We start from the raw sequence: 18,087 nt of genomic DNA, 5'->3' as shown, positions 1-18,087 counted from the left end.
CCATTGCACAAGAACACATGTCCAGATGTTGACTTCCTGTCATCGACATCAGTCATGAAGTCTGAATCTGTGTACCCTTCTACCTTTAACTCTGATGATCCTCCAAAAACTAAGAATAAATCTTTAGTTCTTCTCAAGTACTTAAGAATATTCTTCACAACTGTCCAGTGTTCTTCACCTGGATTCGACTGATATCTGCTTGTGACACTCACAGCAAGAGCTATATCAGGTTGTGTACATAGCATGGCATACATGAGGCTTCCTATTGCCGATGCATAAGTGATCTTGCTCATGCGTTGAATCTCTTCAGATGTGTTGGGGCACATCTTCTTGGAGAGATAAATTTCATGTCTTAGGGGTAAGAGACCCCTTTTAGAGTTTTCCATGCTGAACCTTTTTAGCACTTCCTCTATGTACATCTTCTATGATAAGCCAAGCATCCTTTTAGATCTATCTCTGTAGACCTTAATTCCCAAAATATAGGATGCTTCCCCAAGGTCTTTCATGGAGAATTCTTTTGACAACCAGACCTTGACCGAGGTTAGCATGGGAATATCATTCCCTATCAGGAGGATGTCTTCCACGTACAGTACGAGAAATACGACAGCGCTCCCACTAACCTTTTTGTAAACACACGGTTCCTCTTCATTTTTGATGAAATCAAACGTTTTGATTGCGTCATCGAAACGAGTGTTCCAACTCCGAGATGCTTGCTTTAGTCCATAGATGGACCTTTGCAGCTTGCAGACCTTGTGATCTCCATCACTGGAAGTGAAACCCAAAGGCTGTTCCATATAGATATCTTCATCAAGATATCCATTCAGGAAAGCAGTTTTCACATCCATCTGCCAGATTTCATAATCATGAAATGCTGCAATGGCAAGCAATGTTCGGATGGATTTTAGCATGGCTACAAGTGAAAAGGTCTCCTGATAGTCAATGCCTTCGCGCTGACTATACCCTTTCGCCACAAGCCTTGCCTTATAGGTCTCTACCTCTCCATCCGAACCTATCTTCCTTTTGTAGATCCATTTGCATCCAATAGATACAATACCTTCTGGTGGGTCTACTAAGGTCCAGACTTGGTTGGAATGCATGGAGTCTATCTCTGACTTCATAGCTTCCAACCATTTCTTAGAATCGATATCAGATATCGCCTCGTTGTAGGTTTTGAGATCTTGTGTATGATCCCTATCTCCCACTAGGAACATTTCCTCGGTATCCTCTTCTATTATACCTAAGTATCTATCGGGAGGATGGGAGACCCTACTAGATCTACGAGGTGGTCGAGGGACATCGTGTACTGGCTCTGTATGAATGGGTTCAATAGGATCCATGACTCGTTGCTATTCAGAGACTTTCTCTTCAAGCTCAATTTTCCTCCCACTGCCTCTATCAAGGATAAACTGATTTTCCAAGAAGATTGCATGACGGCTCACAAACACATTGTGATCCTCTGAGATGTAAAAAATTGTATCCTAATGACTCTTTAGGATATCCTATAAAACGAGCACTTATGGTCCTAGCCTCTAACTTGTCTGCCCGTAGTCTCTTGACGTGGGCCAGACATCCCCAAATCTTGAGATGACCAAGACTTGGTTTCTTACCATGCCATATCTCATACGGTGTGGTAGGAACGGATTTAGAGGGAACTCTATTTAATAAATAAATCGCTGTGAGTAAGGCATCTCCCCAAAGGAACATAGGTAAATCAGTGAAGCTCATCATGGACCTGACCATATCCAATAGGGTCCGATTCCTCCTCTCTGACACCCCGTTGAGTTGAGGTGTACCCGGAGGTGTCCACTGTGAGACTATGCCGTTTTCCTTGAGATAGTCCCGGAATTCCCCACTAAGGTATTCTCCTCCTCGATCTGATCGAAGAGCCTTAAGAGGTTTTTCAGTTTGTTTTTCTACTTCATTCTTGAACTCTTTGAACTTTTCAAAAGATTCAGACTTGTGTCTCATAAGATACACATACCCATACCGTGAATAATCATCGGTAAAGGTAATGAAGTAAGAATAACGTCCCCTGGCTAGCACATCGAATGGGCCACATACATCTGTATGTACTAGGGTAAGTATTTCAGTGGTCCTCTCCCCATGTCCTACAAAGGGCAGTCTAGCCATTTTTTCTTGAAGACAGGACTCGCAAACTGGATATGACTCGGAAGTCAATGAGCCGAGAAGCCCATCTTTATCCATTTTGTTCATCCTATCCTCTCCAATATGGCCAAGTCTGAGGTGCCACAAATATTTTTGGTTTATCTCATCTCTGGATCTTTTGGATCCTTTGGCACTCACTTCTTGCTCGGTAACATTCACAGATACATCCATATGTAAATGATAGAGACTGTCGATCATGAAACCACGTGCAACTATTTTATTTCTGAAATAAATAGAACAGCAGTCTTTGTCAAATGTAAAAACATGACCTTTCTGTGCTAGACATGAAACAGAAATCAAATTTCTGCTAGCAGCAGGTACATAATAGCAGTCTCTAAGTAATAAACTAAATCCAGACGGTAGTCGCAAATGGTAGGTGCCCACAGCCACAGCAGCAACTTTTGCCCCGTTGCCAACTCGAAGGGTTACCGCACCTTCCGCCAGCCTTCTACTTTCCTTTAGACCCTGCATGGTAGTGCACAAATGAGCACTAGAACCAGAATCTATAACCCAACTAGAAGTAGAAGAAACCGTTAGATTAGTTTCAATAATGAGCAAGTCTATACCTTCTGAAGGTATGTCACCTTTCTTGTTCTTCAGGCTCTCGAGGTATGAAGGACAGTTTCTCTTCCAGTGGCCGTCGACATTGCAGTGGAAACATTTTCCTTTGTCGTTAGCCCTTTTCTTTTGAACTTCCTTCTTTGGCTTCTTGTCTTTCTTCTGCCTCTTAGCAGGCTTCTTTTTCTTCCAAGTAGACTTTCTCTTGGAACCAGAAGTCAACTCAGCAGCAAGGACATTGCCCCTTGAACCTTTCAAGGCTCCTTCAGCAGTTACCAACATGTTTATTAGTTCAGTCTTAGTGCATTCAATCTTATTCATGTGGTAGTTTACTATAAACTGACCAAATGAATTAGGAAGTGACTGTAGGATCAAATCCACTTGTAATTCCTTGTGCATGTCCATACTGAGCTTCTCAAGCTCCTCCAGATTCTTGATCATAGTCAGACCGTGAGCATGGACAGACTGCCCCTCGCGCATCTTTGTTTTGAAAAGCCTCTTGGACACTTCAAAATGAGCTGTGCGACTCTGCTCACCATACAACTCTTGCAGGTGTGCCAGTATGTCCCTAGCAGTCTTCATATTTTCATGCTGGCATTGGAGTTCATTTGACATGGATGCCATCATATAGCATTTTACTCTAATGTCATCATCCAACCACTTTTTATACATCTCACGCTGAACATCAGTAGGACGTGTTGGTAGTATGGGGATATCTGAATCGAGTATGTAGCCTATTTTCTCACAGTCCAAAATAATTTTGAGGTTTCTAAGCCAGTCTTTGTAATTGGTTCCGGTCAGTCGGTTGGTCTCAAGAATACGGGACAAAAGATTTGAAGCTGACATTGTATCTGCAGAGAGTAAAGATTCTAGTTAGACTTTTGTACTTGATCCTAATCTCTTCTAAGGTCTTTTAGAACAAATGTAACTCCCACTATTTTTTTGAATCCTTCACACTCCCCTGGTAGGGAAACGGAAATCCCACACGACTAGGGTTTCTAGTGGGTACTGCGGTCCCACCAATTTACATGCCACCTCACCTAACAGTTATTGGTGACACATAGATTGATGAATGTACAACTCTTGTACAATGCTTCTCAAGCATGTTGCAGTGTAACTTAGTCTCTAAGCCATGAAAACCTCACCTAACAGTTATTGGTCCCATTTCTTAGTTAAGTCAGACCCACCGTATAACCGTAGGAATAAAGTCGTCATTGGGTCCTCACCTAACAGTTATTGGTGCCCAACCCCACCTTTATCCTACAACATCTCATGTCTATAGAGAGGTCCAGTCCTCCGATGCAACTTGACCACTGTGTCCAGCCGAGACAAATCAACATCAGAAAGGCCTTAGCAGCTCTACTACAGTGGAAGACCTATTGACTTAATATTGGTTAATCAGGTCTTAGTATTTGCAACTTGAGCTCTTCATAAGAGGTAATCGAACAATTGGCCAGGTAAGCAGGTGGGAGGCTCCCCTTACTCAGAGAGTAAGGTCCTAATTAAGTAACCACCTTTCATGCTTTCCTAGACACCAATTAGATCAATTAATCTAATATGACTTGCTCATGTCGGTTCACTCTCGACTTGATTGAGGAGGTTTTGATTTAGGTCTCAATTGGGTTTGCTACATCACATGTAAACCTATCTACCCGACTAACATTCACATCACATGCAAACGGCACATTGCAGGCAGTTATAATCGCAGCAATAATTAAAGCTAAACTTTAAATAGGTGATAATCATGGATTCTAGTTAGGTCGTATTACAAGCACATGCACGTCAATCGATCAACTGGTCTTCAACTCTTGAATTGGTTCCAAGCCTCCTTGATCCGATCCTTGATCAACTCTTGATCCAATCGCCATCAACCGCTTAGATCACCTGTTCATCTCATGCCTAGTCTTCAACTTGATCGTTGACATACATCACATCACACAAATACAACCAGATTGTAAAATAAAAATAAAAATAAATTACATCTCCTTTTAGGAGGCACGCAGGCCTCTCAAAACATCAAATAAGATGCATGCAAGCATCTGAAAAATTACATGACATTGCAGATCACATCGCAGGTCATTACATTTGATACCAAAAGGGTTTGAATCCTATGATCATCACCATATGCAACAATTATAATTTTCAGATCTGAAAACTAACTGATTATATCATGACATAGGTTGCTGATCATGCTAATCATGATTCTAAAGTTTGTAATCTCATTAACAACGCAATTAGAATCATCATTTTATCACATAAAAATCAGCATGCAAAAATCAGCACCCCTGAAAAATCTGCATGCAGAAATTTTCAGCATGCATGATCATTCAATTTTCAGATCTAATAAGCCTTTAGATAATTAATTCTTACCTTAATCTACGAAGCCTAGGCTCTGATACCACTGTTGGAAACCCGCCCATGCCGCTGATATTTCAAAAAAAAATCAGATGGCAGCGGAAGAGGCATGTGCGGGATCGACGTTCATCGCATGAACGTTGTTTCATGAACCGTTCGTAGTTAGATAAGAATTAAAACTTTTTAAATACATTAGAAGATCAGATCTTCACCTTGTGCGGGTAGATGATCACCGCAAACTGAAGTTCGTGGTCTAGGATGAAGGTTCGCTTGAAGCCGTTCAAGTGTCCGGCCTCTACGGGTATCCACACGAAGCAGGATCCGATCCAAGCTCTCTATCTCACCGGGGTGCTAGCTCCCTTGCAGAGATAGCTTTTGATGGCTGATCTCCTCTCTTTCAATCAACCCTTGATTGTGCTTGAGAGGAGGAGGAAGAAGAAGGAACTCAAGGAAGAAGAACACAGCTTCTGCAGCCTTCTTTCTTTTCCTGCGTTGGAAGAAGGATTGGAGGAAGAGGAGGCGGACAAGGCTCTCTTCTTTTCTCCTTCTTGTTGGCGGCTGAACCAAGGAAAGGGAGAGGGTGGCGGCAGCAAGGAGAGGAGGATTCAAGCTTAGGGCGTAGCCCCTTCTTTCACCTCCTTTTATAGCATCCAGGGCTCCTACAACTTAGGAGCCCTAGACTACTTTCCTAAGAGGGGGCGCCGGCCCCCTCTCTTCTCCCTTCTCCACATGAAAAGGGAGGGGCATATTCCCCTCCTCATGGTAAACCCTAATCCACATTAAGTAGGGTTTGAAATGCCCTAATGTGGTCAAGCCCTAATCCAATTAGGCTTAGCCCAAGGGTGAACCAATCAGGATCCAATCTAGGTAAGTCCTAATCCAATTAGAACTCAAATCAATTTTGACTCAATTGAACTCTTCAATCCTAATCCAATTAGGAGTCTTATTGATTCATTAGATTAATAATTAATTGTAACTTAAGAAACCCTAATCCAAATTAGGACATATTTAATTTTAGTCCTAATTCAATTAGGACTCTATTCGAATCCAAAGTCCTAATCCGATTAGGACTCTAGGAATCCTACTCCAAGTAGGAATCTAATTTTGATTCAAAACTCCTAATCTCATTAGGATTGCAGGAATCCTATTCCAAGTAGGAATCCCAGTCCTACTCCAAATAGGATTCCCAGTCCTAATCCAATTAGAACTCTAGGAATCCTACTTCAAGTAGGATTTGTATTTAAGTCCAATTAATCAACTCCCATTCCTTCTTCAACTTCTTATCAATCGAATTGATTACTCGTGATTCATAATCACTTTTCAACCATCGGATCGGTCAATACTTCTAGTGTGTGTGACCCCATAGGTTCTATTCTGACTGGTAGTGAGATATATTGTGATCTCTATCACTATATCATTGAAAACTCCTTTCAATGGGTTGGAACGATTCCAACTCAACTCATTAGGATTTATCGATCATCGAGATAATCCCTGTGAGTCCCACCATCCACCAGTGACACCTAGCAGCATGTAGTGGCTACCCAGCAGAATAGAATGATGAACCTCTAGGTGCAGTTAACGTGTGATACAGTCCTACTATCGTGGATCCCTACAGGACGGAGGTCATGGACAACTCGTCAAACCCCATCGTCTGTCATATGTCAAGATTTATTCGACTCGAGTTCGATAGTGGAAAACTCTTTCTCCACCTTATATTACTGCCCTAGCCAAGATCTTAGAACTCAGTCTAACAAATCACATAGGATCACTCCTCTTCTATCAAGGTCGATAGATTCCTTGTAGGTGCATACCCTACTCCTGCAGTGAACCTACTGCAGCCAATCTACACTGCATGGACCCATATGGCTAGAGACCATGTATGTGTGCAGTCAAACTACAATAACCTCTCTGTGAGTAGCCGAAGCACCGCAGGTCAAAGGACCAGTCACACTACTGCAACATCAAGCAAGTCACTGACGAGTGGATATACATCCAAGTGACTTCTTGTCTTGGTCACGCTCAGTACCCTTGTTCTCTAACAAGCACCTGCACTATCACTTCAGTGTCCCTACACTGTGGACTCAAGTCTCGTCCATCTAGAAGGAAAGTAATCTGTGCACTGATCGGATCGATCACCGTCCTCGTGATGATCTATTGATCAGGAGCATTTAGAAATTAATCACCAATGATACATGGCTCAAATTCTCAACTCCTTGAGAATATGTATCATCATCTTATTAATTTCTTGGACGATTCATAGACACATAAATAATATGAATGAAAAGATGCCTTTTATTTATTCAATAATAAATAGTCAAGTACAAAATTATGTCCCTAGAATTAACAATGTGTCAGCCAGATTGGCTTCTAGGGCATACATCTAACACTAGTCCTAACAGGTTGAGATGGATCATCTAAAATTAATTCCTTAGGATGCCCATGAGCATACCTCCAAGCCTTAGTCAGCCCATGATCCACAATTGCCTCTTGACTTGATGATGCATTTCCAATTAGTTTTTGTTCATCTTCTTGTAATGTCATCTCATCAATCTTTTCTTCAAGAATTTCTGCATCATCATCAGGAACATCTCTCTTGCTAGACGAGATATCATTAGTATCATCAAAAACAACATGTATAGACTCTTCAATAACAAGGTTTCTTTTGTTAAATACTCTATATGCTTTACTTGATGTAGAATATCCCAAAAAGATACCTTCATCAGATTTAGAATTAAATTTACCTAAGTTATCCTTGCCATTATTATGAATGAAACACCTACATCCAAAAACATGAAAATAGTTTACTTTGGGCTTTCTATTTTTCCAAAGTTCATAAGGTGTTTTCTTTATAATGGGTCTCAATAGAACTCTATTTACAATATGACATGATGTATTAATGGCTTCTCCCCAAAAATACTTAGGGAGGTTACTTTCATATAACATAGTTCTGGCCATTTCCTCTAGGGTTCTATTCTTTCTTTCTACAACTCCATTTTGTTGGGTGTCCTAGGTGCAGAGAAATTATGGGTTATCCTCTTTTTACTACAAAATTCATCAAATAGATGATTTTCAAATTTCGTTCCATGGTCACTTCTAATAGCTATGACTGAAGCATCTCTCGCATTAGTTACTTCCTTTTGAAATTTCTTAAATACAGAAAACGCTTGATCTTTATGAGCTAAGAACATGACCCAAGTATATCTAGAAAAATTATCTACAATAACAAGACCATATTTGTTTCCACCTAGACTTGTGGTTCTAGTTGGTCCAAATAGATCCATGTGTAGTAGTTCAAGAGGTCTAAAGGTAGAGACACAATTTATGGATTTAAAGGAGTTTCTTGATTGTTTGCCATATTGACAAGCTTCACAGATTTTATTTTTCTCAAATTTTAGTTTTGGCAAACCTATTACAGAATCTCTTTTAACTAACTTAGATATTGTATCCATACTTGCATGTCCTAATTTACGGTGCCATAACTAACTTGCATCATTAACCTTAGTATCACTAGCAACTAAGCAAGGATGTTTTTAGCAAGATCATCTAGATCTACTACATAGACATTTCCACGTCTTATTCCTTTGAATACTAAGCTATTATCAATTGAGTTGGTTATGATGCATAAGGATGGTTTAAACAGAACATCAAAACCCTTATCACATAATTGGCTTATGCTAAGTAAGTTATGTTTGAGACCATCTACTAATCGTACATTATCAACAAAGGTTGAGGAGGTGATTTGTACTTTACCTATACCAACGATGTGACCTTGGTTATTGTCTCCAAATGTCACTGCACCTCCCTTTTTATGCTCAAGGGTGAAGAATTGGTCTTTGTCACCCGTCATGTGTCTTGAGCAGCCACTATCCAAGTACCAACAGTTTTTGTCGACCTTGGCTGCAAGACACTCCTACATAAGGAAATCATACAATTTTAGGTACCCAAGTTTTCTTGGGTCCTTCATGGTTAGTAATGTTGGTTCCTTTTGGAACCCAAACTTTTTTAATTTTTCTTCTAGCTTTTCCTTTTCTATGATCACACACATTAGCTTTATGTCCTATTTTTCCACAGCAAAAACAGGTTATATTCTTAATTTTGCTTTCCCCTGCTTTTACAAAGAAATTACTAAGAAGCTTTTGCTTATTTTTAGGTTTATACCCTAAACCAGGTCTATTGAACACAGCTCGTTGACTATTAAGTATCATTTCTAATTTTTCAGAACTATATGTAAATTTTTCTACAAAAAGTTTGTATTTTTCAAGTTCTTTCGCCAACTTTTGTTTTTCTGTTTTTAGTGCGTTTAAGTCTTTTGTAAAATTATCTCTAATAGTTTGTTTATCCTTTTTAAGTTCAGAAATTTTCTTGGTTAGTTTTTCATTATCTTTAATTAAGGTATTCATTTTTTGAATTAACATTTGCTTGCTTGTTTTAAGTTCTAAATTTTCTTTAATGATAAAATCCTTATCCTTAACTAATTTATCGTATTTATGGAGGTGAGATTGATTGGTTAGTTTTAGCTCTTTATTTTTAAGATTTATTGTTTTATATTCATCCATTAATTCATTAAACGCATCATACAATTCATCAAAGGTAAAATCTAAATGCGTTTCAGATGTTACCTCATTTTCGTTTGCCATAAAACAGAGGTTGGCCTTATCCTCTTGTTCCTCATCCGATGATGATGATGATGAATCGGAATCCGATAGGGTGGAGACGAGGACTTTCTTTTTCTTGTACTTGCTGGCCTTCTTGAGCAAAGGACAGTCCGCTCTGAAATATCCCGGCTTCTTACATTCATAGCATCCGATTTCCTCATTTTCCCTTTTCTTACCTTTATCCTTGTAATAGGAACTTGAGGGACCTCTCCTCTGATGAAAGGACTTCTTTCGGTTGATGAATTTTCTGAACTTACGCACGAGAAGAGCCTCATCATCATCTCCCTCATGATCTTCTTCTTCACTGCTGCTACTGCAAGATAAATCCTTGTTAGAAGAAGTAGATTTGAGAGCTATTACCTTTTTCTTATGAGAGGATTCTTCTTCGCTGTGTTGTTTCATTGTGAGCTTGTGCGTCATTAGGGATCCAAGAAGCTCCTCAAGTGGAAGCTTGTTCAAGTCCTTGGCTTCTTGGATTGCCGTAACCTTGGCCTCCCATGACCTTGGCAAACATCGAAGAACTTTCCTAACAAGGTCACTGTTAGTATAATTTTTGCCAAGGCTTTTTAGGCCATTGACAATGTCAGTAAATCTAGTAAACATGCAAGTGATAGTTTCATTGGAATCCATCTTAAATAATTCATACTTATGAACTAGTATATTTATTTTGGATTCTTTTACTCGATTTGTGCCCTCGTGGGTCACTTCAAGTCTATCCCATATCTCTTTTGCAGAATTGCAAGTCGAGACTCTATTGAATTCATTTCGGTCTAAAGCACAATAAAGCACATTCATTGCTTTGGCATTTAGTTGTGCCTTCCTTATATCATTGTCATCCCAATCCTTTTCAAGTTTGGGTATAGTAACACCCTCTACAAAAATTGATGGGATGTATGGTCCATTAAGTATGGTGGTCCACATCTCATAGTCTTGTGCTTGGATAAATATTCTCATCCTAGCCTTCCAATATGAGTAGTCGGTTCCATTGAAGAATGGAGGTCTATGGGTGGACTGGCCCTCAATATGAGAAGATCCAAATGGGGTTGTCATTTTGATCTTTTACTCTTTTGGTAGAAGAGTTCCGGCTCTGATACCACTTGTTGCCCAAAAAGACAACCCAAGAGGGGGGGGGGGGGTGAATTGGGTTTTAAAGTAATTATTGCAATTAAAAACTTTGTGAGTAACTAATTAAAACTTATTGCAAGTGGTTTAATTAGTTGCTATATGCAGTGGATGAAGGAAAAGGAAGAGACAATGAAACAATCACAAACACAAGCGATTTTATAGTGGTTCGGAGCTAACCCTTGCTCCTACATCCACTCCCCAAGCCTCACTTGGGAGTTCACTATAATCCCTCGGATTACAGCCAGTTGTTTTACAAGTTCACAACCCAATTTGTTGTTTTACGAGATCACAACGAACTCGGTCGATTTTCACAGGCTCACCGACTAGAACCACCCGATTATTTTTCCGGGATCACAATCAAACCCTTACACCGTTGGTTTTAACCTCGGCTCACCAATAAACCTTGACACCCTTGATTCAATCCCCTGATTGAATCAAGTATGAAACTAATAGTTTGAAACAAGAACAAAAGGAAGCTTCTCAAAAAGCGTATTTAAATAATATAAGCAAAGAAGAGTTAGAAGCCCTCAAACAGATTTTGGAGGTTGAGAAAGGGGCTTTTCAAACTCTTTGACTCCTCTTGAATGTGATGTTGAATTGCTGTCAGGAGGTGAGCCTTGAATGTGAGGAAGACGGTTGGATAGTTGACTTCAATGCACTTCTTCCTTCTTTTTCTTGTAATCACTCTAGAGAGCCTTTGGTTGGTGGAAATCCCTTTTGCTTTGAATGGAGTCTCTCTTTCTTACTCTATTACTGTTCACTCAGGCTATTTAAGCCATTCCCAAAGAAAAATAGCCGTTAGACACAGATTGAAGGCCGTTCTGCACATTCTGCAACTCCTGACAAAATGTCCGTTGGGATCGGAGTCGACTCGCTCGATCAGGAGTCGACTCGAGTGTTGCTGGAGTCGACTCATGCTGCACTGGAGACGACTCGGCCACTATTCAAAATTCGAAATAAAGTGCCGTCCTGTTTTGGAGTCGACTCGGCTGAACCTGGAGTCGACTCGCCAATTGTTCGGAGATGACTTTTCCTTCTGGAGACGACTCGATCTTCAGGATTCCAAAATTATCCTCTCGATTTTACTTCCTCGAGTCGACTCGGATTTCCTAGGAGTCGACTCGGCTCTCAGAGTCGGAAAGACAGGTCTTCTGTCTTTGAACTTGAACTGTCTCGGAGTCGACTCGAACTTTGTGGGAGTCGACTCGGCTCTCAGACACCGAGATACCGATCTTCTGTCTTTGGAGTTGAACTGCCTCGGAGTCGACTCGGACTTTGCGGGAGTCGACTCAGCTCTCAGACATGAAATACCGGTCTTCTGTCTTTGGAGTTGAATTGCCTTGGAGTCGACTCGGACTTTGCAGGAGTCGACTCGGCTCTCAGACACCGAAGTTGGCTCTCTGACATTTAGCCTTGCATTTCTCTGAGAGTCGACTCTTGCTTCCTTAGGAGTCGACATGCCAACTGTCGGAGTCGACTCGAGTTCTTCGGGAGTCGACTCGGCTCTCAGAGTCCAAAATGGCTTCTCTGTCTTTCTGTCTGTTACTCCATGGAGTCGACTCGTACTTTGCTGGAGTCGACTCGGCAAGCATCGGAGTCGACTCTAATTCTTCAGGAGTCGACTCGGTGACAGGGTCTGAGATTTATCTTTCTGTCCGGCTGTCTGTTTTCAGTCGGAGTCGACTCGTAATGTGCCGGAGTCGACTCGAGCTTGTGCCAGTGCTTTTGATACGCTTGGAGTCGACTCGTAATCTTCCGGAGTCGACTCGAGATTCAGACTTTGGTTCAAATTGATTTCTATACTTAGCCAAAGTGTATTGAACCAAAGCTAGAGACACTTAAACATAAATTCACAAATATTTGACTGAAACACTAGATTGAATTCATTAGTATAACATAAGATATACTCAAATGCTTTGAGCTCATCAAAATCAAATAGGGTTATAATCAATCACTCCACATGATGCATTGACTGCAGGTTCCTCAGGTGCAGGATTCGATATCACATACAGGATCCGCTCATGCTCTAATACTATTTTCATCTTTCGATACCAGCTATCGAAGTTAGGTCCATTAAGCTTATCATTGTCTAATAATGTTCGGAGGGATAATGAGTTAGCCATATCTGAAAAATAAAGGAAAAACCCAACTAATCAATATATGATTTATTTAATCCTAAAGACTTGGACTTTAGTCAAAAGTTTTCTCCCACTATTTTAATCGAATTAATAGCCTCTACCTTTAATTCGAGGAATTACTTTAATTCCCTAGTGAGTACTAGAATCCGCATAGACTGCATACGGGCCCGAGGAAGGCTCGGCCAACCCATTTGCATCTAAGGGTAGGTATATTACCAATTGTTTCTCTAAATAATTTCTAGTAATCAATTTTGCCCCAGGTGGTAATCAGTAGGCGGAGGCCTCTACTGAAAATCCTGGTTAGGTCCAACCATTAATGAACTAACTCGATGACACTACCTAATATATGATCAGGCCCGAGGAAGGCTCGGCCAACCTAATCACAATTAGATAGCTCAAAAAGCTATCATATAATAAAGGATAATTTCAGTATTCAGAGGAACACCAGATGGAAGTGTCCTGCATGTTCAACTGTAATATTGGACCCATTATCATTCACCTTAATGGGAGGCTATGATCTAGTTATCTATATAACTTTATCATTTTAAGGACCTAATAATTTAGAGAATTTTAAATGATATGTAACACTGACCGATAATTCTAAATCCTTCCACTGACTTCACCAAATCATATAGAGGACTAGCTCTTATTGGTTTATTAGATGCCTAAATCAGTCACACTGATTTTTCTTATTGGCATGGGTGAGTGCCAAGTCTCAAGGTACCTTAATCAAAACTTGATCGACCAAATTGGCCAGGTAAGAGAGATCATGGGAGGGTTACACCATTAACCTCTTTCCTAGACACCAACTATGTTGGCCAGGTAAGAGGTAGCCCCAATTAAAAACCATGATCAAATGCCGACTTCCCTTAGACACCAATTGGTTTATGAAGTTGATTTAGGTTATCCTTGGGAACTTGGGCTCGACCACTGAGCCACAATCAAATCCAATTGAAATATTTGGATATGATAAACTACAACTATTGAGTTTGATCTTTTTATAAACCTTGATTTAGTCTAGTTCAACTATTGATTAGATTAAACCATGTTTCTTAAGTTAGTCCATTTCAATTTGATTTCATGATTAGGTCTAACCTAGTTAACTAATCTGATTGTGCTAACGCATGCCCCAAAACCCATGTTCAAATTTAAATTTTAATTCGAATTTCAAATTTTGAATTTTAAATCTTTATTTGAAATTCAAATTTTAAATTTTAAATTCAACATTTAATTCTTAGTTAAATGTATTATGATCATGGATTCAAGGTGTCAATTTATTCCAAATATAAACAATTTATATTTAAATTTTGTGGTCATAATAAATTTAAAACTGAAATTTCATAAACATTAATTATGCATAATTTCACAAAAATAAACTATTTATTTTATGATACAAATTAATCTCAATTTTGTGCTAGGACAATCTTTTCACTATAAGGGGTTAATCTTATAGCAGGACAACCTTATAATTCAGCACAAGATTGATATTTTATCATTAAATTTAGATCTAATCTAAAATTAAATCATGCATAATTCTAGATGTTATAGGCCAATTCCATCGGCCAACCTGGCTCTGATACCAGTTGAAGGAAAAATATCCCGAATTGTCCGATAAAATCGAATGCTAGGCATGAAAATCAGTTTTAAATTTTTATTTATTTATTTATAACAATTATAAATCTTAAACATACTAATATGTAAACCATACCTCGATCCTGCAGCGGAAGATGGTCGAGGTAGACCGAATCTAGAACTGTGGAGTGATTGATTATACCTCTATTTGATTTTGATGAGCTCAATGTATTTGAGTATATTTCATGTTGTACTAATAAATTCAATCCAGTGTTTCAGGCAAATATATGTGAATTTATCTTTAAGAGCATCGAGCTTTTGTTCAAGATCTTTTGGCTAAGTGTTGAACTCAATTAAGCCAAAGTCTGAAGCTCGGGTCGACTCTAAGTATTTCAGAGGTTCTGGCACAAGCTCGAGTCGACTCCGATATACTACGAGTCGACTCCGACTGAGAACAGACAGAAGGACAGAAAGATGAATTTCAGATCCTGTCACCGAGTCGACTCCGATGCTTGTCGAGTCGACTTCCGACGGTTCTAAGTCGACTCCAAGGAGTAACAGACAGAAAGACAGAGAAGTATTTTCTAGACCCTGTTACCGAGTCGACTCTAGAAGGATTCGAGTCGACTCCAACGTTTGGTGAGTCGACTCCTAAACATGCAAGAGTCGACTCTTAGAGGAAAGTAGACTAAAAGGTAGAAAACCAAACAAAGTGACTCTGTGAACGAGTCGACTTCGAGAATACGAGAGTCGACCCCAAGTCAGCCGAGTCGACCCCAACAAAGTGCGAGTCGACTCCGAGGTAGTTATCAAAAGACAGAGGATCAGTTTTTGGGCTCTGAGAGCCGAGTTGACTCCAAAATAATCCGAGTCGACTCCGAGGCAGTTCAACTCGAAAGACAGAGGATCAGTTTTCGGACTCTGAGAGCCGAGTCGACTCCAAGATGATCCGAGTCGACTCGAGAGAGAAATGCAGAAAAATAGATCTCTAGAATCCTGAGAACGAGCCGTCTCCAAAAGTGCCGAGTCATCTCCGGATATTGGCGAGTCGACTCCAGGTTTGGTCCGAGTCGACTCCAGGATGGGACAGCACTTTAATTCAAATCCTGAACAGTGGGCGAGTCGTCTCCAGTAAAGCATGAGTCAACTCCAGCAACAGCCGAGTCGACTCCAGATCGAGCGAGTCGACTCCGACCCCAACGGATACATTGTCAGGAGGTGCAGACTGTGTAGAACGGCCACAAATCAGTGTCTAACGGCTATTTTTCAAAGAGGACTGTTTAAATAGCCAGAGTGAACAGTAGTAGACATCAAGAGAGTTACTCCATCTGTGCATTAAGTGTTTTCCAACTACCAAGAGTCTATTGAGAGAAAAGATAAGCAAAAGAAGGAAGAAACGCATTCAATACATTCCTAGAAGTCTTTCCTTCGTATTCAAGGCTCTTCCTCTGACATCAGATCTTCAGTGCACTCAAAGAGGAGACTCAGAGTTCGAGAAGCCCTTTCTTCCTCTTCCAAAAGCTGTTTGAGGGCTTCTAACTTTACTCTATTCATATTGATTCATATTTGCTTATTAAGAAGCTTTCCTTGTATCTTTTTCCAAACTGTTTTTCTTACTTGATTCAATTAGGGGATTGAATCAAGGGTTGTAAGGTTTGTTGGTGACCCGAAGTTAAAACCAACGGTGTAAGGGTTCGATTGTGATCCCGAGAAAAAAATCGGGTGGTTCTAGTCGGTGAGCCTGTGAAAACCGACCGAGTTCGTTGTGATCTCACGAAAACAACAAGTTGGATTGTGAACTTGTAAAACAACCGGCTGTAATCCAAGGGATTATAGTGAACTCCCAAGTAAAGCTTGGGGAGTGGATGTAGGAGCAAGGGTTAGCTCCGAACCACTATAAATTAGTTTGTGTTTGTATTGGCTGCTGTTCTCTCTCTCTCTCTTCATTCACTTCTTCTAGTAACTTAACTAATTTGCTTGCAATAGATTTAGTTAATTACTAATTATAGTTTTTAATTGGTCGAGAATTAATTCAAACCCAATTCACCCCCCCTCTTGGGGTGTCTTCTTGGGCAACAAGTGGTATCAGAGCCGGAGCTCTTATATTAAAAGAGTAAAAGATCAAAATGACAACCCCTTTTGGATCTTCTCTTAGTGAGGGGAAATCCTCCAATAGGCCTCCATTCTTCAATGGAACTAAGTACACCTATTGGAAGACTAGGATGAGAATATTTATCCAAGCTCAAGACTATGAAGTTTGGAACATCATAGTTAATGGACCATACATTTCTTCTATTTATGTAGACAACATTACTATACCCAAGCTTGAAAAAGATTGGGATGACAATGATAGAAGGAAGGCACAACTAAATGCCAAAGCAATGAATGTACTTTATTGTGCCTTAGACCATAATGAATTCAATAGAATCTCTACTTGCAATTCTGCAAAAGAGATATGGGACAGACTTGAAGTGACCCACGAGGGCACGAATCAAGTCAAGAAATCCAAAATAAACATGCTAGTTCACAAGTATGAACTATTTAAAATGGAATCTAATGAAACTATCACTTGCATGTTTACTAGATTTACTGATATTGTCAATGGCCTAAAAAGCCTTAGCAAAAGTTATACTAATAGTGACCTTGTCAGAAAAGTTCTTCGATCTTTACCAAGATCATGGGAAGCCAAGGTAACGGCGATCCAAGAAGCCAAAGACTTGAACAAGCTGGCACTCGAGGAGCTCCTTGGATCCTTGATGACACATGAGCTCACAATGAAGCAACACAGTGAAGAAGAGTCCTCCTATAAGAAAAAGGTAATTGCTCTTAATTCTACTTCTTCTAACTAGGATCCCTCTTGCAGTAGCTGCAGTGAAGAAGAAGACAATGAGGGAGATGAAGATGAGGCTCTTCTCGTGCTAAATTTCAGAAAATTCATCAACCGGAAGAAGTCTTTTCATCAGAGGAGAGGTTCCTCAAGTTCCTACAACAAGGACAAAGGTAAGAAAAGAGAAAGTGAGGGAATCGGTTGCTATGAATGCAAGAAGCCGGGACATTTCAGAATCGACTATCCCTTGCTGAAGAAGGGCAGCAAATACAAGAAGAAGAAAGCTCTTGTCTCCACCTTGACAGACTCCGATCAATCATCATCATCATCGGATGAGGAACAAGAGGAAAAAGCAAATTTTTGCTTCATGGCAAATGATGATGAGGTAATATCTGAAACACATTTAGATTTTATCTTTGATGAATTATATGATGCTTTTAATGAACTAATGGATGAATATAAGACAATAAACTTTAAAAATAAAGAATTGAAACTAACTAATCAATCTTACACTCATAAGTACGATAAATTAATTAAGGACAAGGACTCTATCATCAAAGAAAACTTAGAACTTAAAACAAGCAACCAATTGCTAACTCAAAAAACTAATACCTTAATTAAAGATAACGAAAGACTAACTAAGGAAGTTTCAGAACTTAAAAACAGTAACCAAACTATAAAAGATAATCTT

This window comes from Phoenix dactylifera, chromosome 17 (genome assembly GCF_051530095.1).
Source record: "Phoenix dactylifera cultivar Ajwa chromosome 17, Ajwa_hap1_PhDact_Kaust_v1.1, whole genome shotgun sequence".
NCBI lineage: Eukaryota > Viridiplantae > Streptophyta > Magnoliopsida > Arecales > Arecaceae > Phoenix > Phoenix dactylifera.
Note: the sequence above shows the minus strand (reverse complement) of the source record.